The sequence below is a fragment of the Dasypus novemcinctus genome, chromosome 17 (assembly GCF_030445035.2).
Source record: "Dasypus novemcinctus isolate mDasNov1 chromosome 17, mDasNov1.1.hap2, whole genome shotgun sequence".
In the NCBI taxonomy this organism is placed as follows: Eukaryota; Metazoa; Chordata; class Mammalia; order Cingulata; family Dasypodidae; genus Dasypus; species Dasypus novemcinctus.
In genome coordinates this window covers 100,901,748-100,927,092 of record NC_080689.1, presented here as the reverse complement: position 1 = coordinate 100,927,092, position 25,345 = coordinate 100,901,748, and the positions used below count along the sequence as shown (strand labels likewise).

General features: G+C 39.5%; 1 long non-coding RNA gene across 1 annotated transcript in view; it reads right to left on the bottom strand.

Moving 5' to 3' along the window:
- Positions 1-2,289, bottom strand: part of LOC131274114 (uncharacterized) — a 67,496-nt gene extending 65,207 nt beyond the window's left edge. The window contains exon 1 of the long non-coding RNA XR_009181327.2: positions 1,975-2,289. This is a non-coding gene — a long non-coding RNA (uncharacterized lncRNA). The remainder of the gene's footprint in view (positions 1-1,974) is intronic.
- Positions 2,290-25,345: the final 23,056 nt, after the last annotated feature.

The following is a 25,345-nucleotide window of genomic DNA, read 5'->3' as shown; positions in this document are numbered from 1 at the left end:
TCTGATCAAGCCTCGTTTATTGGAGGTAGAACATGGGAATATATACTGAGGGAAGGGAATGTGTCCATGGGTGATAGGTTGGTCTTGTGGGTGGCAGGCGTCCAAGGAGGGAATTGGCTGAAAATTTGTGCCAGGTCTGCAGAATTTCGCGCCTTGCGCATGCGTGCTGCTGTGGTTACCAGAGTTGTGGCGGGAAGGGGAGAACAAAGAAACAAGGAGGAAGAAGAAGGAAATGGCAGGGCAGGGCTGAGGTAGTTGTGAAATCCGCCCATGTTGTTGGAGGCTGTAAATAGATTTCACAGTGGGTGGCTCCCCACAGGTCCCCCTTCTCTGTTTAATATGTTAGGAACTGAAGTGAAGAACAGCTGGTGATGGCTCATGTTAGGGCAGGGCTTATGCTCATTGGTGACGTGCGGCTGCAAGGTGCCCCCGTACTGAGGGGGCTGTGCCTGTCTTAGGTTGGGGCTGCACCTGTTAAGTGATCAGTCTTACCTGTCATTGGGAATCATGGCAGCAAAAGGCCACATCTGTCTTAGGTTGACTGATGGGTCAGCCCAGTTGCCCGTTGTTGGCTAACCAGACCAGCGCCTCAGCGATAAATGACTTGCAAATATAACAAGCTATAACAGGGAGCTCTACACCATGCATGACATGCATAATGTACTGAGATTAGTGGGTGAGGCCACACCCACCCTGGTCTTGTTTGGCTAGGGCACCTGCTGCTCATTTGAACCACTAAACTCCTCACTGAAGCTGTTTTCCTTACTGAAGCTGTTCAGTGATATTAATTAAACAAAGAAGGGTTAACTGCAATAGGGGCAGTGGTGACCATGGGCAGGGAGGACAGGCAAGGAAATGCCATTAGGGTACAGGTTGGTGATGAGGCAACATAAGAGATTTGCATTTTCAAAGGTTGGTTGTTTGTTCTTCGGTCTGGATAGGCTGGTATTGATGAACAGCATCAAGATACATCACATGGGCAGAAATTTGCTTCATCCTTTCTTGGAGAAATTTAAGGAGGCAAGGTGCAAATGCACAGATTAAAAGGAGAGTGATTAGGGGGCTGAGGAGGGGACCTAGCCACATTACGAAGGGGGAGGTGAGCCAGGCAGATAAGGAGAGGTTGATTGGGAGGGCAGTATTCCTTCCCCCAATTCTCACAATTTCTTAGCATTTTCCTCAACAATACCAGATTCATTTATATAGTAGCAGCATTCCTCCTGGAGGAAAAGGCAGGTTCCCCCCTTTTTCAGCTGTAAGTTAAGGGCCCTGCAGTTTTGAAGGACTACTTGGGCGAGGGATGTTAGTTGCCACTGCAGAGAGTCAAGAGACTGTGCACTGGATTCTAGGCTCATTTGTCGTTCTTGTTTAAAGTATTGCAAGCTGATGAGGCCATGACCAAGAGCACCACCTGCTGTGGCAGCTGTAGTGACTGAACCTGTGAGGCTAATTTTTTACCAATATAGGGATGAAGGTGGCTCTCTTTGACACAGATGCAGATAGTAAAATTTTTAGTTTGCCTTCTCCATAGTATGTTAGTTGCGGGGTACTGGCTATTAGGATGCAAGGCCTCATTTTTATAGAATAGAGCATTTTTGGGTTATAGTTAATTTTCCGACAATCATGAGTAGGATTCTTGGTTATGATTAAATTGTAAGAGGGAAACAAAGTCACAATAAACTGAATATTACTATTTTTGAAGATAATTATGGTCTGATTTTTAACCTACATACAGAAAGGATGGTTACTAATGCATAAGGATTGATAATCAAATGGTAATATGAGATTATCAATTCTTTGTCTTTCTTTATAGGGTTTAATTGGCAATCAATTATCAATTGGTTTAGGGAATATATGGGTTTTATTCAGATATATATGAAAGAATGGATTTTTCCAGGTTAACACTCTAAGTAATGGGGGTTTAGGTATAAAGGCCTAATAAGTGTAATTACTGGCAGCTTCCTTATTACTTACGATCACCATCATCAGAAGTTGTAGAAGACTCCATCTCTTCATTCTGGGGTTTAATCCTTTTCAGAGATAACTAAATTTGTTCTCCATTTTCTGAAATGATAAGAGCATAGCCTCACCCCCTTACTTTAATCCTGCCTTTTTTCCATTCATTGCTTAAAATATCTTTCTAGAATATTGGTTGATCTTCATTTCCTGTGTCTACTGTAGATGTTTGACATTTTCCAGAGTGACATTCCACAGGTGTTAATGAATTATAAACATTAAGAAAATGTAAAGTAAATAAAGCTTTTGCTAATTAATCTTTTGGTGTCATAATAACATTTCCCCCTTTTTGTTTTAAAATCATAGTTTTTAGGGTATGATGGTTGCATTCAACTATGGCTTGACCTGTAGGATTATAAGGAATATTAGCAACATATTGAATACCATATTTTAAAAGGAAAGATTCAAAGGATTTACTAATGTAAGGTGTATTATTAATTTTTAGAGGGCATCCCATTACAGCAAAAGCACACTATAGATGTGAACGAACATGATGCAACTGTTCCTTACTTTGAGCAGCAGTGTACATACAATGAGAATAAGTGTCAATATAAACATGAACATATTGTAGTTTACTAAAGGACGGTATGTGAGTAACACCCATCTGCCATAACTGATTAGGAGTCAGGCCTCTGGGATTAGTTCCAGCTTGAAAAGGCACCACTGTTAGTGGTCCACAAGTAGGACAAGAATGAATAATTTTTGTGCCTGTAGTTTTGTTAACTTTTGATATTTATTTCACACAGCTTTAGCATTAATGTGAGTTAGAGCATGAGCACCTTGTAAACACCCTACTAATAAATCAGCTCGAGCATTATTTGCTGTCATAGGACTAGGCAAAGAGGTATGACAGCGTATGTGAGTAATGTAAATAGGATGCTGTTTTAACCTGATGAGCTGTTGCAAGTCAGTGAAAAGTTGAGATAACTTATTAGTAGCAAAGATATGAGCTGCTCCAATATGCTAAACAGTAAGGCATACATATTCAGAATTAGAGACAACATTCAAAGGTTCCTTAAATATTGTTAACACCTTAATGATGGCAGCAAGTTCAGTATGCTGAGCAGACATGAATGGAGTCTGCCAAGCCTGTTCTTTTCAAGAAGTAATGTATGCTGCTTTTTTATTACTATTACAATCAGTAAATACTGTACAAGATGGTTAGGCCATGCACATAGTCCTGAAAAGCACTGCAAAAGTTCATTGTTAGGTTTTTTATAGATAGAGGAATGCAGCTGGCTTGATTTGTGTAAGAAGACACTAAAGAAAGTCTTAGCAAGTTTTAAAACAAAGTGATAGCTGTGCTGGACTTTAACTTTTTGCAACAAACTAGCAGTGTTTGGGATTGCTGCATACTAGTGTTGTTACTTTAATCTATGATAAGAGGTTGTTTCTGTGACACATACTCTTTTATTATAATTAAAACCATGAATAACCACACTGTACTTCTCTTTAATATTATGCTGAAATATTGGTAACTTTATACACTTTTAAGCATTTATAGAAACCTTTTGTTCATATGACTTTAATTAATAGAGGGTTTAAGGGAAGAAAAAACTTGTTAATTTTATAACACTGTAAAACACCTTTTATTTACTTATAACATATTAAAAGAACTTAATTATTACTTTAATTTTTCTTTCAAGGTAAAAGAACAAATCTCTTATAATTAGCTTGGAATAAAAGGCTACTGTTCAGGATTAGGTTTTGAGAAAGCAGTTTTGAACATTATGTTCCTTTAAAAGAGATAAAACTTTCCTTTCTTGGAACACCGAGGAAATGATAAGCAGAAGAAGCACAAGAAGCTATTTTGATAAGACAGACTTTCTTTGTATACTGATTATTGAGGATAAGAACTTTTACCAAAACAGATTAATGATGAGAGGCCTTGAGAAAGAATAAAAATTTTCAACTTTGCATCAGCATACTACTTGATACTAAAGCCTTTAAAATTTTATAGATAGACCCATCAAATCTTATTCAACTTTAACTATAAAATTTCCTTTTTCACGAACCTTCTGCACTTTTAGTGGTCACTCAGGTTTTGCTCCATATTTTACCCTTTCTTAATAACCAATCATTTTATCTTAGGACAAAATTATCCCGTTTCCTTAATAGTAAAAATACATTCCATATAGCCTACATACAAAGTTATCAAGCAAACTTTTTATAACATAATACCGTGAACACTAAATGAGCTTGTTAAAGTAATGAACTTTACTTTAAATACTTAGTAGCATGCAATATCAGAAACAGTTTCCTAAAAGCAAGTTGTCAAGGGAGGCTGGCTGCAGCCAAGCTTCCCTGTTATAAAATTACTTATTATTATTATTATTATTAATTCAGGTTTGTTTAATAATGACCTTTTGGAAATAGCCACTTAAACACTTTAATTTAAATAATGCTTTATAAGACCTTTTATAATTATTTATAACCATATAGACTATAATTATATCATTTTTAGACAAATTTTATCTTTACAGAACACATTCCCTTACTTAAAGTTATCACAATACCTTCTACAACTTGCCACATGCAAATTAATTTTCAAGAGTTTATGAAAAATTAGCCATCCTACTTTAGGACAAAACACACCCCCTTGCAAAACCCATTAAATTTCAGCTAGCATTGCCACAAACCCCCAACTCTTTAACATTCATTCAAGTTTCGCATCCCCCACACCACCCTGCAAAGAAAAACAAGCCATTCATTTCAATCTAGGCAAGAACCATCCCCTATGAAAAGGCATAGTAATTTTGTTAATCAAGGCTTACAATTTTTATCATTGTAGATATCTTATTAACATTTAAACTTATGTATTAATATAATTAACTTAACTATTAATATAAGTGCTTATTTAATTTTTGGCCATTTGAATAGAGCTCTTTTAAAAATTTCTACTAATTTATATTTACCATCCGGAGGTATCATAATATACACTGACATTGAATGAACAGACAAACACAAAACAATTACAACACATTAACAGAAACATACAATTTATTTACAATTGACTCATAATTCTTACTTTCTTGGTATAGCTGCTTTTAAATCCTCTGTTATATATCACATTTTAGATTGTACCTTTTAAGATTTCTTCTGGAATTCATGTCACCTGTAATATGCAAGCTTGTGCTTGGAAACATTATTAGTTATCAGCAATCAGTTAAAATAACTTGAGCAGCATAAATATAGTTAAGTTTTTATTTTGCAGTTTAGACCGACCATTAACACACATTTTTGGATTATTACTGTAAGACTACACTGAGACTTGAAGTTCTGGAGAAAACTATTGATTTAAAACTGAAAATTCCTTTTAGACCTTGATAAAAACTTCATACTAATTTTATTATCTTGGTTAAGTAAGCCCAATCAGAATTAGCATGGAAACAAAACAAAACACAAATTTTGCCACATTTTTCTCTCTTTCCAGTGGCTTAACTATATTAGCCCTAACTAGCCCAGAGCTACATTGTCATGTAGACAGCAGGGAGTTTGAAGAGTTGTGAAAGGGATTGGCATTCGCTGGAGCAAAGTTGATTGCCTCATAAGCTTGTTTGGGTTTCGGGGCCTGTAGCTGGCCTCATGTTCCGTTTCCCTGATGGGGAGGGAGAGGTTGACCCTGCATGTTGATTTGGGACCAACAGCCACTAGCCCAGTGCTGGCTGCAGCAGCAATGAGGACAGACTTTAGGGGCACTACTAGGCTTTTTGTTAATACCGGGGGTGGGACAGTCTTGGGTGAAATGGCCGGGATCACCGCACTTAAAACAAGTTCTTATTTGCTGTGGCTGTAAAACCTCTTTTAAAGTGGTGGCCGTAGCAAGGCCTTGTTGGTAGGCAGGGCCAATTTCAGAACAAAGCCTGATGTAACCAGACAAGTCCTCCTTCTTTCTATAAGGTTTAACTGCGGCCTGACAAGCCGCATTCACATTTTCAAAGGCAATTTGCTTTACATAGTCTGTTTCTGTATTGGTATCACCAAACAGTCTTTCTGCAGCCATGCACAATCTGCCTACAAAATCTGAAAAGGGTTTCTCTGGCCCCTGCTTAATATTAGTGAGGGAGGAGGCAGGGCATTCTTTTGTGAGCAACCTTTTGCAGGCCCTAAGGGCTGCAGTTTGAATTTGGGCGAACAGGCCAGGGTTATAATTCATATGCTGTACAGTGCCTTCATAATCTCCTGAGCCTGTTAAAGAGCAGTGGGCCCATAGGTGGAGGTGGCAGTTTTAAGCTCTTTTAAAGATTTAAAGGGGAAAGTGGAATGCACACAAACTATCTTCACCTCACCATCTGCCTCATTATCTGCCTCATTGTTTTGCCCCTAGGTTTGCCTTTTGGTGACCCGGATATGCAAAAAAAAAAGGGGGAGGTTTCACTGCAGGGGATGCATGCCTGGGTGGCCTTTCTAAGCAGGCGCAGGTGGGTGGGACATTGATAAAAGGATTGTGGTTAACTGCCTTTCTGCATTTATGGTGTTGTAATCCTTTTAGCTGCTGTAGCTCCTTTATGAGTTGTAAATGCTCCCTTCCTGTGGAAACCAGGGATAAACTTCTTTTAGGAACGCAAAGAATTTAGAGAGTTCTTTAACATTAACCTTTACTCCTCTTGTCCTAAGTGGGGCCTGCAGGCCAGACAGGAAAAGGGAACAATTATTAGAGGATGCCTGCCCCATCCTCGCCGATCACTTACCAAGCCTTCAGAAGATAGGCAGTCTTCTGAAGGTCTCTTCTGCCCAAGCTGATAGCTCAGGTCTTCTGCCCAAGCCAATGGCTTAGGTCTTCTACCCAAGCTGATTGCTCAGGTCTTCTGCCAAAGCTGATGGCTTAGGTCTTCTGTCCAAGCTGATTGCTCAGGTCTTCCGCCCAAGAATTCTCAGGTCTTCCGAGTTCGCGTAGATCACCTGGCCAGGTTTTCCGTTGTGTTGGTGTATCAAGAGTACTTCATTCCTGGCCCCACCCACGTAGGGCGCCGCTTGCCCAATCCGGCGGGGGTGGATTCCAGGGGCCTGTGGGAAGAAGTGGGGGCAGGGGATGAGAAGAATGGAGGCAAGACAGGATTCTGATCAAGCCTCATTTATTGGGGGTAGAACATGGGAATGTATACTGAGGGAAGGGAAAGTGTCCATGGGTGATAGGCTGGTCTTGTGGGTGGCAGGTGTCCAAGGAGGGAATTGGCTGAAAGTTCATGCTGGGTCTGCAGAATTTCATGCCTTGTGCATGCATACTGCTGTGGTTACCAGAGTTGTGGCGGGAAGGGGAGAACAAAGAAACAAGGAGGAAGAAGAAGAAGGAAATGGCGGGGCAGGGCTGAGGTAGTTGTGAAATCCGCTCATGTTGTTGGAGGCTGTAAATAGATTTCACAGCGGGTGGCTCCCCACAATTAACCACTCTTTAGGGGAAGGATAGTTGGGAGATGCCTACCAAAAGATCTCAGATGATGGAAGTGTTAAAATGGCAGTGTTGTTTCATAAACCATATGGTAGTGGATTTATGCTTGAGCACCATTATTCCTGATCAGATTAGGACTTAGCTAATTGCCATCAAAATGGATTTGAGAAACACATACTGCAGGAAAAGGTTGACTCCCAAAGTTAGTTGCCAGGCTTATTCATGGGGGCTTTGACTTTACTAGTGCTTCCTATATGTTTTTATAAAATCACCATCTGAACAGACCCTATTCAACATCATAGTATCCTCATAGTTTTCTTTTCTACAATTGCAGGGGAACTCCAGAGCAAGTGAAAAAGTAGGTGTTCTGGGCTCATCCAATGTCTGATGAGAAAACAAATATAAGAGACTCGGGCTTCAAACTAGAGACTCAGGCTAATCACAGCATCATGGTGAGATGAGGATTAGGGGTATGATGAAGGGTTTCCATAGAGGAAATGTGCCCTTGTTACTACATTCTGTGGTAATGGCTGTGATCTCTCTAAGTTGTGCAAGTTTTGCATGCAAGGGGGTTTGCAGGTACTCTAGTTTTAGTTTCTGTGGTGTAATTTTTAGTTTGTCTCTGAGCAAAAGGGGTGACCATAAGCAGCTCCCTAGATGTTAGGTGCCATTTACACTGGACAATTACCAGGGACAGTTTTCTCAAATACAACCCATCACCACAGCATGCTCTATGTATATGACCTTGTTCTGTCCTCACCACAGCTGGATCTGGGGTTTGCTTTCTATGATGGCAAAAAGATGTAAAAGTGAGGTGCAGATGTGAACTCACTCTTGCACTGCTAAAGGGAAGGTCATAAATGTGAACTCAGCCATGTGTCATAATACTGTGACCTACAGACATGAACTTACCACACAACCATATGCTTGCTAGAAACCATGCAAGAGAGTTCTAGCACATGTGTATGTACCTACACCCAAATTACCTGGGCCTACAAAGAGAACAAAACTGCCCATCATTATAAAGTAGCCTCCATAGTCACATGGCCTAGGGAAGTTAGCTGTCCAGAATATTACAGACTTTGGCATAGTTATTAGTACCCAAAGCACACAGTATTCCCACATGCAAATGAGCAGCTCAAAATTCTGAGTTGTGTGGCAATACATAGGATAACATGGTCAATCCTAAGAGGGCTGAGGACACAGCTCAGCAAGTCACCAAAAGCAGACAGGCAGGAAGTGGCTGTGGCTCAATCAGTTGGGCTCCTGTCTACCATACGGCATGAACCCAGGGCCTCTTTGTAAAGGCAGGCTCAGCCACATGCTGCAGAGAGCTACTGGCCCAGGTGCCATGGAATGCCACGAGCCCGCAAGCACTGCAGAAGGTATCCAGGCCTGCAAGCACCATGGGGCGCCAAGTCAGCAAAGTGACATAACAAAAAGGGAGACAAGCAAAAAAACACAGAAGAGCATGCAGCAAATCGACACAGAGCAGACAGCAAGCAAGCCACAAAGCGGGGTGGAGGGGGAAATAAATAAGTAAAAATACAGACACAGAAGAACGCACTGTGAATAGACACAAAGAACTGAGAGCAAGCAAAAAAAAAGCTGCAAAGGGGTGATTAAAAATACATATATATTAAGAAAAAGCAGATAGGCATTGAGAAGACAATACAGTGCATTTGATAACATCATCCCAAATGACACCATAGATGCTCAAATCATGAGTCAACACAATACTGTCACTGAAAAATAAGAACTCAGGAACATCATCATTCTTAACCTGGTTTCTAAAACCCTTCTTGAAACATTCTTAAACAGCTGTCTTTATGGGTGTTGGCACTCAATCTAGGCAGCCCTCCATAATGAGCATCCCAGAGTTGATGGCCAATAATGAACAAACAATATTTCAATGAATTAACAAAGGGGGTTGCAAAGAAAGACTGGAAGAAAATCCATATGATTAATAAGCAGTGACATTTAAATGTTAATATTTTAGATCATCAATCTTCTACAATTGATTATCTTTATTACAATATGATACTGAATAAATGCAATGGAATGTACAATGTAGGCTGGAATCTAGACCACCAAAAAAAAGTTGCTTTTAATCAAGTGGAAATTCCCGTGGAACAAATGGTAAATGTAGCATCAGTACATGTATATCCAAGGAGCTGAATTTGTTGGATTTGTCAAGAGGATACTGGCAATTTAGGTGAGATACACTATAGAGAGGAGATGTGATAGTACTCAGCCACTGGGCCACAGCATGTATTTTTGTGCCATTTGTACACTGGGTATGGCCAATTGCTTTAGGCTTCCATTAGCTACAAAGCTGGGGACACTGAGTTTTGTTTCTTTCCTCCTACTCTCCCTGCCATCTTTCTTTCATGATGGAAGGCCCCACAGCAGCAAACATCATGCTTGTTAAACTACCATCTCTACAAAATTTAGCATCTTGTCCAAGGCCATAAATTTCTTTAGCAATTCATAAGCAACCCACACCACTGCATATTTCACATATATTAACCTGTAAAATCCTCACCAGAATCATTCTTGCAATGATGTACACTCTCCCCATCCCTTACATGAAGATTCTGAGGGGCATTGATTAATGACCCAAGACTTCAAATTCCTAAGTGGTAGAGTCAAATATTCTACCACTAATATCTGTGATAGTGCTACCTATCACAATATATACTAATATTGTGATAGTATATCACAATATACCAATATTGTGAGCTATCACTTACATCACAGGCATGATTTATTAGTGACAATGAAGGAGTTTCCATCATCTGTATATATGCATGTGCCCTAGACAGTTCTTAAACACTGCACTTATATATTTGATATACTCAGGGGTCATATAACCCAGGGTTGCATTAGTTGCATTTTACCAAATCTTTTAGTTATTAGTTTGAAAAGCAAGAGAAAGCCCAAAATGTTTCTGGTAAATTCTGAGACTTGTGAGGCATCAGTAGAACAAGTTGCCAATCTCTGCCAATGTTGGGTCACAGCTCAGTGCATGGCCCAAGTAGACAGGTATTGGGGAGATATTTTCATCTACTTGATGACTTCATTGCCACAGCCATACAAATGATCATTCTGTGAGTACACATTGGAGGAATAGTAACCAGGAAGTAATCAAACTCCATCTTAGTCATAAGCTTCATGTTCATCACTCTCATTGCCACATTCCTGCATAGGTGGGATAAAGAATCAATGCTCAACCTCTCAATACAGTTAATCCAAATTAACTGTCCCACAGTGGGCTGGTTCATGTAAGCATGGAGAGTCACATCACTCAGTGAATACAAAAATACAGTAATGAAAAGAAAGAATGAAGGAAAAATATAAGTTGAACATGTTACTTTTAAATGGTAATGCTTCTGTATCATGACAAGCTCTATAAAGACTATCCTTATGACACATCTCAGTGACTCAATACAAAGAATAATTTACCTAGAATTATATCTAGTCCACCAATACACACAAAGAAAAATACTACACAACAAATGAGTATTTTAGTAGCAGCATTTTGTAGTAGTGGAGATTGAAATGATCTTGTGAAGTACAAAAGGACACTACAATTAGCTTTGATTCAAAAGAGGAAGGAAGAGTGATAGGACTCTCTCAGAGTCTATTTAATACTATTTGTGGGTTGGATATATCATGTTGCTCTTGGATGCCTTAAGCTACATAGCCAAACATTCTTGTTTCTCATTTGTTTCCTGTTCCTCTCCTCCTTTAAAATCCTTCTTCCACCAGAAAGCATGGGCTACCACACATCATTCCAGGCTTATTGCCCTCAGCTCCATATTTTCTTGCCCATTGCAAAGACATGGCAGCTGCCTGAATAATTCGTGAACAACACCCCTGTAAAGATACTTACTGTGTCCTCCCAGCAACCCCCAAGGGTCTGTTAGAGAAGTCCCCTAGAGATAGGGCAAAGACGTTTCATCTAACTCAAAGGTAAGGTCACCCTTTCATTTATTGAAATAAACTTCCTAATTTTAGCTTTCATTAAGATATGAAAATCAGACCAAGTAATTATTCATGATGTATACAATTTCCTTGGTCAGGGGGAGTGTTCATTTGGAGCCTGTTACTAACTTAGCCCTGACACAAGAGGAACCACAAAGAATCACCTGTATGATACAGGGCTAGTTTTTCCTCATAGGATTAAGATTTTATTTCCAACCTAAATAGATAGGAGAGATGGATCAAACAGGAAAATCCTGTGCATTTCCACACATCTGTTACAGTTACTTTACGGGCATTTCACCGGACCACTTTTTATCATCAGCTTTTCTAAAAGAAGCAACAGAGTAAAATATTTGTGCAAACATAAACAGCATGGTCCAATCCTCAGTGTTTTCATTTCTCTAATTGTAAGTGGCTTCAGGAGTAAGTGCAAATGGTGGTATTGGTTACACGTTAAGAAAAAAAAATCTAGATAATTTAACCACAAGGTTTTTCATGCTTACTTTACTGTGGAGAGAAGCCTGCTTTCAGCTTCCATGGGGACATAAGAAATAGGAATGTGCTTCTGTTTAAGGTGAAGACAAATGGCCATGTACTACAGTACTTGGAAGCAGCTGTGTTCTCATTAGGTGGTTTGGGATTTTGCTCATACTCCACCACAGTTGCACATTTTACATATATTTGCACAGTCAATGGTCAAACTATAACACTGGGCTTCAAAAGGGGCAGGAGGAGTGGTAAGCATCTCTCATTGAACAAACTGCTGCATTTTAGTCCCTTTGCAGGGTTATTTCCTGCTAAACACCAGTGACAGCTTCCCTTGCTATTGCTGCCCCTCCATGGTGTGGTTCTTCCTCTCCTCAGCAGCTCACTTGTGCTTGCTGATTACCTGCCTCATAGACCCTAATCCCTGCTCCAAATAAGGCCTCATGACCAATCCAGGAGGAACACACCCAAGGTACTGACTGTGACTCCGTGTCCTCCAAGATCCTCCTGAAGGCCAGCTGGAATAGTTTCTAAGTGCCAGGGCAGAGAGCATGCACCATTTACTTCAAGGTGAGGTCAACTTTCTTCATCTGAGTTAGAGCTGAGCCATTCTTCATTTCTTCCTTTTCCCATCTAATTCAGACATGAAAATTTGATCCTGTGCACTAGAGGTGGGAAGTACAAATGTCTGGTGGGTCAGTGATTAGTGGGCATCTCTTAGCTAATCACTATGTCAAGGGTAAAATCACAAAAGGCAGCATCAAGTTATTAACTATATGGTAGAAAAATATATTCTACTTGGGTTAAAAATTTTGGACTTAGTAATCAAAATGGACTTGAGAGATACATCATCCAGGACAAGCTTCTGTCTTTTCCTGATGTGTCTCCTTTCCTTGAGTTCTTTCCCATCCTGTATTCTAAAGTCACCAAGTGGACATAAGCTTCTGATATCACTATACAGTGAGTTCTGATCCTTACAGTGCTTTCTTTTTTTAATGAGCATTTACTTTTATTGTATTTTTTGTAGACACAGACCACAAAAAATGTTACATTAAAAAATATAAGAGGTTCCCACATACCCCACACACACACCCTCCTCCAAGGTCAACAACTTCCTTCATCACTGCAGCACATTCATTGCATTTGGTGAATACATCTTGGAACACTGCTGCACCACATGGATTATAGTTCACACTGTAGTTCACACTCTCCCCCAGTACATTCAGTGGGTTATGCCAGGATATATAATGTCCAGCATCTGTCCCTCCAATATTTTCTTTGTAATTGCAGCCAGCCCATAGAGAAAGCAACAATGGTAAGTATTCTGAAATCTCACTAGCTGAGGAAAAAAATCCACATAGTGAAAAAAAAAAAAGGGGGGGGGTCTTCCATGCTAGTTTAGTCTCAAGAAGTCCCTGATTATAGCCTCCTGGTAGGAAGGAGAATTGGGGTGTGGTGAAAACTGCGGCTATTCCAGGTAAGACAACAATTATGTTTCCTGAGAAGCTGTGTTCTCTTTCTTTGGCATTAGTCTGTGTACACCAGAGTGGCACATGATGAAATGAAAACAGACATATGTGGCCATTCATTAACATATGAGACAGGGAAGACTTGAGAAGGTGTACAAAGTATTCAGAGCTGCACATCTAGTGAAAACAGACCCAGGCACTGGAGATATTAGAGGCTTAGATTCCTAAACCACACACTTTCTTCATGCCTCTTCTGCCTGGCAGGGTCTCTAAAGTTCTAGTATGAATTTGTCAACATTTCCTATTTTAATTCCTGGTCCTGAGCCCCACAGGGTCAGTGCATGTACAGCAGATTGCAATTTTTGCAAATTTTCAAAAGCCCAGTATCCATTTGTGCTAGTAGTTATGATATGGACAATAGAGAGAACATATTCACCCTTGTAAAATGATCTCCAGGACAGCTACCCAGAGTCTAGCACTAGGTCCATTCTTTGTACTCACCTTAGTGTGTGTGTCCAGTCAACATTTCAGGGTGATAAGATTTGAGAAGAATTCTGTAACTTTTGAGATAAATGAGGCAGTGAGAAGTTGAGGGCTGATTCCTTCACCTCTTCTTCCACATTTGCAAACTGCTTGCAACATCTCGTTGGAGGCCTGGGACTCCAGAGGGCACAGGGAATGTCTCAGGACCCAGGCTAGGGAGCTGGGATTCCTATGGTAGCCAGCACGGCCTCAGGTAGAGAAGAGAGGGTGGAGGCCTTATTTTAATAATGTTCCTATGGATGCTTGTGTTCCTAAAAGACTGACTTGTGGATCAGAGGTACATCTCCACCAGAAGCAAAGATGACGACAATCCAGGTAGGTAACAATTCTCAAGAAAGGATCTAATGGAGAGGATTCCAGATCAGTAGTTATACCTGGTGCCAAATCCAAAATGCTGGATTAGGAATTAAACCTACATTTCATCACATTTGAGAAAGGCTTGATTCCAGCTGCCCCTTCAGTGCTAAAAAACCCTAGCAGGTTTTTGTAGGACTTCTGTGAATGGGCTGCTGGATGGCTTCACACACTGGCTCTCCAAATCCTACTCAGCTGGAGTCCTGGAATTGAGCAGGCCCAAGAGAAAATCTCTGGGCAGCAGGACCACAGCTTCCCTGCTCCTCCCTAAACCAGTGCTGCTGCCAGGCATCTCTGCTATGTCCTTCACACAACATGTGTGTCCCTCCCTATACCTTTCCCCAGGCTTGTCAAAGCACCCAAGGTACCCAGTCCTAGAGAGGCTTGATAAAGTCACTTCTTTAATTGGCCATGCATCCTGCATAAACCCTATTATGTCAATTGCAGGACAAGGGAATGTGGGCAAGTTACCTCTAATCTTGTGTTCATCCACCCAAAAGGGTTAGGAAACCTATGGGGGCATTGAGAGGACAAAGGTCTGCCCAATTCCTAAGGTCATCCCAGGCACTTGACAGCCACTTGGTTTGTGAGGTGGGTGGTAGCTCTCTTCCCCAGGATCTGATTCAACTCCAGGTTGCAGAGAGTTGTCCCTGGAGATGGGTGAACTGGTAAGTGAACAATTTATTGACTGGAGAGGACAACAATATACACTTGATCATTCCTCCATGTTCTCCTATGGAACAACAACACGAATGGAAATTAAAGCAAATAAGCACTAAGTAGGAGACAGAAGAGAGGCAGGGAGGTTCTGAGCCAGGAAAATGGGAAGGAAAGCAATAGCATGCTTAGAAAGACAAGGAGACACTGACTGCTTTCTTAGTGCTCAAGGAAGATATGAGCATTTCTCCCTAAAATTAGAGCATGTGAGGTCTAGAACACAGACCCTATATCTTAGGCAAACCCCACAAGGCAGAAGAGAAGCAATTGAAGCTCAAAATCAGGATGAGATGAGGACAGAATTGTATCCTAGATGCATGTCATGTTATGACATCAAAAATAGGGGCTTGAGCTCCCCTTTCAACCTGAACTTTCCCCTTTCCTTTTGCAAGGCCACCCCATCATCGTTACAGCATTGTGCATTCAGAAGCATTTTTCACAGATGAAGAAGATTCAGACATAGAGAATGGCAACTTGCATGTAATTTATTTCCTTTCTCCCTATTTTTAAAATCTGTTTCTTATCTGTAAGCATTTCTTTGTAGCTCTTCTTTTATCCATTCTTTATATAATTATCTTGAAGGTCTCTTCCAGGAAGATGAGTTCATACCAATGACAATGTTTTTAAAACATGTCTTCAACTTCCTACCTACTATATTTCTACATTACACTGATTTTTCAACCTACTCTGCACCATGAATCAACTCATGGAATCCAGATGGGCCAGACAAGTAGCTGTGCTGGGATCAGAAGCCTGGATCTCCATTATGGGGAAGGGGACTCTGTGAAGTTGGTTCTGGGCTGGGCTATCCCCTCACGGTAGTGATGCTGCACATGCAGCTCTGGAAATGCAAGTCTGCTCTCCTCCCTGCAGCTGTCTACACTCTTTGAGGAGGAGAAGGAGTCTCTTTATGACAATTGTCTGTTCCTGGAAAGCACAGATGGCATCCAAGATGTAGAAAGAGAAGAACAAGAAGAGGAAATGTTGAGTGTGTTGTGGGTAGAATGAGGAGAAGGGAAACAGGTCAACTAACACTCCACCGATTCTTTACTTTCTATTGACACTTCAGGAAATCCAGCCTTCTTGAGGAGCTTACTGAAGAGACTGCAAGTGTGGGAGCATGGAGATAGAGGTGAGAATTGGATGGTGAAAATAAGTGCAGGCAGGTGAAGGATGCCCTGAGACCCTCACCCCAGGGACTAGAAACCCATTCCACAAAAGTCCTAATTTGCTCAGCTATGGCTCCTTAGTTAAGAGGAGAGATCTCTAGCCCAGTTTAAGAACAGAGTTTGCCCTCCCAATCCCCTTTAAGTCCACCAGCTCTTCCCCTCTCTATTATCGAGTGTGGTGGATAAAGTGGAGTGTCATTGAGTGCCACCTAGTCAGGTCTCAAGGGAAAAGGTTGAGTTAGATTGTTAGTTTGCCAGGGCTGCTTTACCCAATACCACTGGCTAGTTGGTGTATATGCAGGAATTGACTGCCTAAAAGTTGCAGAGGTTAGAAGTAAACTCTAGGTGTGAGCATGGCCATGATTTCCCTCAAGCTGGTGGCAGTTTGCCAACAATCCATAACTCCACTTCTCCCTCCATCACCTATCATCTCTTTATATTTGTCCCCTCTGCTCCTGCTCATGAATTTATCTAGACTTGCTCTCTTCAGGACTCCATGCATAAAGGACTAAAGCCACCCTGTAGCAGACTGGCATCACTTACACCAATAAGATCTAACAGCCCTATTCACAAACGAGTTCACTTCCCTAGGAGTCAAGGTGAGGGTGAAATCATGACTTTATGGCTGGACCTGACTTGATCCAACAAGAACAGTGATGCTCTGAGGTCCCTCTTAAGCAAAAAGGGTAGCTACTGTGGCCATCTGTTCTCACTGGGACCTCTCAGTTGCCCAAGACATGGGGTTCTCAGCCTCTGCAGTTCTCTACCCAGATACCAGATTAGCTCATGCACCTTTTCTACAGATGCAGGTCTTCAAGATTTCTCTATGTATGTAGAAGTCAAAGAAACAAAACCTGAAGGAAATTTCCCTGCAGAGCTAACTTGGGATGAGAGAAGCAAGGGAGATTTCACATTACTCATTTCCCCTTATTAAAGATTGCAATTATTAAAATAACTCTATTATACTATAATGAGGAGTGTTTTATAATATCTACATTTTGGAATATATTAATGTAAGAAAATTTGTTTTTGGTTTCACAGTATAACTTTTTAAAAATGGAAAATGACAGGTAAGCTTTATGTTTGATTAAGAATGAAACTGTTGATTAGGAAAAGGAAGGTTTTTTTAATGTGAATCTTTCATGACTGAACTCTGTTGGAAATTTCTAGACAATCTTTGTCACAGACAGCACCCTCTGCAAGGAGCAGCAATAGGAATTCAATGCCTCCTGGATCTGGCTCCCAGGGGTATCAGGGACCTAAGGTCACTTCTCCAGGGTCTGAGGTGCCTTCTGGGTCTTGCAACCCACCTCAGGTATTCCAGACTCTGTATTTGTGTTGCAGATCCTACAACTGACAGCTGCGGAGACCTTGACTAGAGGCCTCAGTTTGAGGCTAAGAGGAGCTGGAGATCTCACAGTATTTGGAGATGCCTCAGTACTCACTCTTCTACTCCACTAAGAATGAGTCAATTTAATGACAGTTCAGTTTTACTTCAAAAGATTAGGTTGTTTTAGAAAGAGGTTAATTTAATTTTACTTATTAAACAATATTTGTATCTTTAATACATGTATATATATAGATAAGCACCCTAAACAAAGTTAGCACTATATGAATTATATTTGGTCTCCATAATGGCTCCCAATTCATACTCTCACTCCTAGAATCCTCATTGTTAGCTGAATAATGGTAAATTGAGTGTGTATCATCTATCCTCCTGTCAATGAATTTCAGTAATTTCATTTACTGAACTCTGTTCACTCACATGGAACATGTCTAGTAGGATAATTGAGTTTCAATGAATTTTTTGCTGTTTTTTCTCTATTTTTTTTAATGTTACATTCAAAAAATATGAGGTCCCCATATACCCCCCACTCCCCTCACCCCACTCCTTCCACATCAACAACCTCTTTCATCATCATGGGATATTCACTGCACTTTATGAATACATTTTGGAGCACTGCTGCACCACATGATAATGATTTAAATTGTAGTTTACACTCTCTCCCAGTCCACCCAGTGGTCAATGCCTTTTTTTATTACATTTCTGTGTTGCTGGGTATAAAACCACAAATATTGCTTTCCACAAATATACTGCCCCATTTGCATCTGGCACAAAATATTGTTCTCAAAAATGTTGATGAAATAGTAATTACTTTGTATAATGCATGTATAAGGATTTTTATATTTTCTTTAATGGGTAATTTTCCTAAAATATGCCTTGCATTTAGCCTTTCTTAGTCAGTGCTCAGTGTGCACTTTTGATATGCAGCTTCAAAGAATTTCATATCAAACAAAGGAATTGTAATTTTTAGTATTTCTTTCAAGTCTTTCAACTGGTTTTCTGGTTCAGACATTCTATACCATTCCTCATTGTATTAACTCAGGGTTCTCTATGGAAACAGAATCAAGAAGAGATATCTGTAAAGAGTATGAGATCTTATAAAATTCTCTCATGTATAGTGGGGATGCACAAATCCAGATTCTGTAGGCAGGCTGCAAAGCCAGGGGCTCTGATGAAAGTCCCACGAAGTTCCCAGGAGATGTTGGCTGTCCAAAGAGGAGCTGGGAAATTTTCTCTCAATGCTGAATCACTTCCCCTTTTTAAGGCATTCAGTTGATTACATAAAGCATCACACATTGCTGAAGGCAATCTTCCTGGTAGACTGTAGACATAATCAGCCATCTATGCAGTAAACTCACTGATGACTTAAGTCCACAAATGCCCTTATATTACAATTAGCCCAGTGCTTGCTTAAAAAAGTGGGCACACATTCTGGCCAAGTTGACATATTAACATAACCATCACACTCATCTGTTGACTTCTCTTTCAAATCTTTAACATTCTACACTCAATATCTTTTCAGCACTTTCCACTTATTACCTTCTCTTTCTACTTAAGCGTTGTCACCCTATTTCATATATATTACATTTCAAGTTTGAACTGATATTTTTCCAATTTTCTTACTGCCTAATTTCTCCCCATTCATTTTTTGTTTTATAAATAATTTATAATGTCTTCTCAAATATTGCTTCATTTTCTTAGTGCCTTGTATCTTCTTTTGAGAAAGTATATTTCAGTACATAATATAAATCATGATAAAGAACTTTCATTCATTTGGCATTATTCTGTACTTACTCCTTTTCTCACTATATTATTTGAAAATAACATGAATTTTTTCTTTTGATTTTCACATGATTTTAAAAAATTATAGACAGAAGTGAGATTCAAAATACCTTTTCCAACAACACAGAACTGTTTCTGTGTCTAGATGTATTATGAAAAATTTTTTAAAGCATGGAAGCTTTCTTCCCGATATTTCTGGATTCTGTACTTTTACCACTCCTAAAAATGCATCGTCACTCTCATTACCTCTATTGCACCCATCATTGTGTATTTTTTTCCTCCATGTGACTACTGAATATTCCTTTTAGCAAGTGAAACATGAATTACCACTTTGCCAAAATCAAGTCATTCTCCATAAATGGTTATGTATTTTTAAAACCAATTATCTGTTATTTTCAAATATATAACTTGCATTGTATTTCATTACTGAATTAACTTATTTTTGAATATTTATATACATATTATTCCTATACTCATTAGGTTTTAGTTTCTTATTTCTTATATATGTAAATTTCTTTGTTTTTACACTTTATATCTGAGTTGACTTCAGAGTTAACTTCCTTTTTATTTCATTTTAAATCAATCTATTTTCATACATATTTGGTGTTAGCAATGGCAGTTCATATCAGCAATTTTTTAAAAATTTCTATTATTTTGATTCACAATCACATGGGTTCAGTGTCATTTATATGGACTACAATATCACCACCATATGGCTTTAAACTTATCATCAGGCACATACACCAACATCCCTGAAGGAATCTTGGTATTCCCATGGCCCCCAAGGATTGTCTTTAATACTTGTCCTTGACCCATTAATAGTACTGTTTTCTTAATAACCTCTAGAAAGAATAAATTCATTTGATATGCTTTACTGAATTTTAAAACTTAAGAACACATCAAAATGTTTCAGGCATATTTTATCATGAGCGGATTATTAAAACTTGAACACGTGGACATTAGAAAGAATTCAGTTCTTCAAAACCATAAAATTGTAGGTATGCTACAATTAACTCACATTCCAGGATTTCATAAATGCACTCACAGGATGCTATCACCTGGGAACTTTCTACTGCTTACTAAGCAGAGGGACATTTTTGGAAGTCATTCTACTCTGTTCATATACCTGCATCTACAAAACTCACTGCTAACATAATACTCAATAGTGAAATCCTGAAAATCTTGCCTATGAAGTCTAGCCAGAGCAGTTGGGTAAGAAAAAGAAATAAAGTCATTCAGATTGGAATGGAAGAAGGAAAGCTATCCTTACATACAGATGACATAATCTTATAAAAACAAATTCCAAAGAACCCACAATACTAATTTTACAATAATTTTACAATAAAGCAAACTTGTCATGTATAAGATACACAAAAAAGGTTTTATAATACAGCAAAAAAAAAAACAAATGGATTTTTTTAGAAGTCCATTTAATTATCCACTAACAAATTGAATACCTAATGAATTTAATGAAAGGGTGAAACACTTGAACACTAGCAAACATACCTGCATTAAACTGAAGTCCTAGACATATGGTAAGACATCATTTGTTCAAGGATGGTAAGACTCAGTAATGTTCTAATATCAATACTACCTACAGGAAACTACAGATCAATATAATAGTTTAAAAAATCCCAGCAGCCATTATTCTTTTTGCAGAACTGGAAAAACTGATTGTCAAATTTAAATGGCATCAATTACTGTCTTGAAGAGTCAAAACAATCATCTTTCTCCTTTGTGAGATTGGGATAGGTTAAGTTATATAACATCAGGAGGTCTTTCCTTGAGATCTGGTTGACTTAAGAATTTGCAGGATCCTCAGGGACATTGGGGTTCACAGAAATTTGGGTTATAATTCTCCTTGTTAATGGAGGGCCACTATCTTCCTGGAAGTTTAATGGGGACTCAGAGGCAAGAATGTGGAATATCTCTGAGTATAGAGCTGTATTGTTGTAGAATTTGAGAGGTTCAATTATTTGAGTATAGAGAGGCCAGGACTCAGGAATGATTTTGAGAAGGAAAAATGGTTTATTGACAGCAGGCTGGACTCAGGGAACTTTCCATTTCAATCCCTTTCCGTTTCAATTCCGAGCCCCAACAAGATTTTTTAGTCCCTTTTATACAGAGAGGAAAGGCCAAATGGTCCTTTTGTTTCAGTTCTCAATAGGCTTGAATCAGCATATATTTCCACTTCTTAGGTAAGCTTTTAGCATGGACCTCAGGCATTCGATAAGCTTTTAGCATATTTGGTTTGCATTTCCCCTGAATACTTAAAGTTTATAGACCTTGCTTTGTTAAACTGTTTCTTGCTCACCAAGGGCAGGACTGCAACCTTTTATCATCCCACATCCACAAGCCACAGATAGTTTAAGGTTATCTCTGAAGAGACAGAGCCTCTCACCCATAGCCCACATCAGTATCTCTCCTTTGGGGGACTTTCATTCACACTGGGTGCAGTCTTGGGTTCTCAGAAGGAAGTAAAGGTCTCTTAAAAAAATGAATTGACCACCTCCCTCCCCTGTAGACCTTAAGTCATAGGATGTGCAGTGAGTTAAGCATGAGCAAGGGTATGAGCATTCATTCAACATCACTAGTGACCAGTAAAGTTCATAAGAAACCTAGAAAGTCTCACTGATACATCTTATGGAATGAACATGATCTGGGTGAGGAAGGACTGAAATAGGAAGGTGCACAACTCCAGGCTGCTCAGAGAGTGGTTCAGGTCTTTAGCTAGGGGAACTACTGTTGTCGACCACCTCTAGAGAAGTTCTCATTATCACAGATTATACTTTTCACCTCCAGAATTTCTATTTCAGTTGATTTTATACTTCTTAGCTGTTTATTTATAGTCTCTATTTGGTGAGACATCCTTCTCATGTTTTCCTTTTACTCACTGAGCAGATTAAAAATTGGTAATTAAGAGACTAGTCTGGGAAAATGGCATCAATGGAGGTGGGCACTGCTGAGCTCTTCCACAAAAATGGTAGAGAAAGGGCAGGGCCTAACCTGAGCGAGCTGTTTGGGGAATCCACAGAGCAGGAGGCTGCAGGCATGCAGGCATCATTAAGGAGGGAGCTGGACAAAGAGACAAAGATCCCAAGGGAAAACCATGAGGTGCTCAGCCCTGTGGCTGGAAAAGTTGGTGGGTAAGTCCCACCCTCAAGGCAAATAGCCTGTGTGGACCCCCTGCTCTCAAAGGCCAGCTGAGTGGGAGGAAGCATTCCCTGGAGGAAGGGAGCCCTGGTGAAGGGTGGAGAGTGGTTTCCTTTCTGCCATTTGGGAACCTGAGCCACCTTTGAATCTCAGGGAGGACACCAGCCAGCAGTGAGGTGGCCCTGGGGAAAGGAAAGGGGGAATCTGCTCAGGCAAGCTGTCAGACCCAGCCACCTTGGGAGAGGAACTTGGCCAAGGAGGGGGCAGAGACAGGCATCTAACTAGTCCAGCCACTGAAAACTGTTAGAAGTCCACCTGCCTAAGGGAAATGGGGGCAGGAAGAGCCAGATAAACTTTCTTTTTTGTTGTGTTTGTTTCTTCGTGTTATTCAGGAGAAAAACTCTATCAACTTCTACTAAAACAGACTAACAGCTTAAGAAACTGTCACATTAATAGAGAAAGAACAAAATTTTAGCTTTATATCATTAGATTTGATATTAAAGCTTTTAAATTTTTATAAATAGACCCATCAAATCTTACTCAACTTTAACCATAAAAATTATTTTTCCATGAACCTTTTGAACTTTCTGTATTCATTCAGGATTTGTCCCACACTTTACTTTTTCTTAATAACCAGTTATTTTATTTTAGGGCATAACTACTTTCTTTTTCCATAATAATAAAACATTCTATTTACATACATAAGTTACCAAAGTGATTTTGGAAACTATCTCAGAGCAAATCTCTTACAATATATAATTACCTTGCTTACATTAACAGTTTATTTTAACAATACAGGATAAATTACTTTTTCTATTGTTTTATGAAAACCTAAGATTCCCAATGGAATCAAGATCACTTTATTTTTACCACCACCTTTATATGAAGATTGAGGTGTTTGTTGCCTATTTAGCTTGTAGAGCTGCTGTAGAAAAAGAGGGAAATGCCTACCTTGCACATAGGTACCTGGTTCAAACCTTGGTACCTCCTAAGAGAAGGGATCTAGAGAGAGTAAGGCACCCAGCTAGCACCTCATGATAGGAACTCATAGACTGTGTTTCTATTATTTTGTTTTATGGTTGTTTGGGATCTTTTTTCTTTTTTCTTTTATTCACTAAAACTGGTTACATCACCTGCAGAGGGCAGGCTGCAGGGTGAGTGACTGATGAGCACCAGCAGTCTTGGGAGGTCCCCAGGGGCCTAAGAGGGAAGGCTGCTCTTCCTGGGTTGTTACTCTTTCATTTCTTGTTTGTTCTTTTACCTTTTGTTTCCTTCATTCTTTTACCTAATTTTTCAACCTACTTTCTCTTCTTTCCTTCATTTTTCTGTCTTCCAGCTTCTGTTGATTTTCTTTCATTCCACCACTTCTTCTTTGGTCTTTATGTTTCTTTTTCTTTGTCTTCTTTTTTCCCCTTTCTATTCTCTTCTCATCTGCTTAGTCTTTCAATTCATTATTTTTTTTCTATTTTGTTTCTTGTTTTATTTTTTTCCTCATCTGTCTAGTCTTCAAATTCATTCTATTTTTTTCTAGTTTTTTCAATCCCAACTCTTTATTCTTATTCCTTTGTATTTGTTATGAATTTTACTCATATTACTTAGTTTCCAAACTTTTGTACAGTTCCTCTTGTATGTTTTATGATTAATACTATTCTCCTTTCCTTATCTCTTTCCTTTTCTCTGAGCCTTTTTTTTTCTTGCAAGGGAACAGAGACAACTGCAAGGATATAGAATGAGAGGAACCAAGCAAAAAAAAAATATCCTTGGTGAATGCAAAGAAACAAAATAGCTCATCAAGATAAACAGATGGTTAGACACAACAAAAAATTACAAGCCATACTAAGAAAACAGGAAGACACGGCCCACTCCAATGAACAAACTGAAAAACAGGAGAAGATACAAAATGGGGAACTAATCAACGGTGTCCAAACAAATATCATGAGTGAAATTAATGAAGTGAAGGAAGAGATAAAGGATATTAAGAAGTCACTGTGGGAACATACTGAAGAAATTGTAAATATACATAAAAAGATAAAAGACCTGATGGTGATGAATGGCATAATGCAAGAAATCAAAAATACCCTAGAGGTACAAACAACACATCTGAACTGGCAGAGGAAAGAATCAGCAAAGCAGAAGACAGGACAGCTGAAATCAGGACAGATACATAAAAAGACCCAAAAAATTTCAGGAGGAACTAGGGATGTGAATGAGAACAAGAAATGCACAAACAAGCACAAGAACAGATAGAGCACAGTAATGTCCACAGTGGCATTATTCACTACTACCAAAAGATGGGAACCTAAATGTCTATCAACAGAGGAATGGATACACAAATTGTGCTATACATATACAATGGAATATTACTTAGCTGTAAGAAAGAGTGCAGTGTTAACACATGGGATAACATGGATGAATCTTGAAGACCTTATGTTAAGTGAAGCAAGCCAGGCACTGAAGGACAAATATTACATGACCTTACTGATATGAATTAAACAAATTAAGAAAACTCACAGAGCTAGAGCCTGGAAGATAGGTTTACAGGAGATAGAAAGGGAGCAGAAGATTGTGAGCCAAGGCCCATATGAGAGAAACCTATGGTAAGGTGTATAGGAGTAGCTGTGCAGTGGAAGGGCATGACAGTGCTGGATCGGCAGTGATGCTATTAGGTAGGTGCTGGTTTGTGAAGGGTTAGGGAGGGGAGGGTTGGTTGGACTGTCAATGGAAATGGGGGAAGGGAGCAGGTGAACACTGGGGATTTGTAGGTATGTGATTGAAACTACAATGTTGGGAATGTTATTTTGCCAAGTATGGCAAGGGGGATTACCAGTTTACAGAGTTGGATGTAGGGAGGATGCAGGACAGGGTGCACCTGGGGTAGGCATCTAGGGAGTGAGAGTTCATCTTGTCAATTGTGTGTTGTATCAGTGGGGGCAGG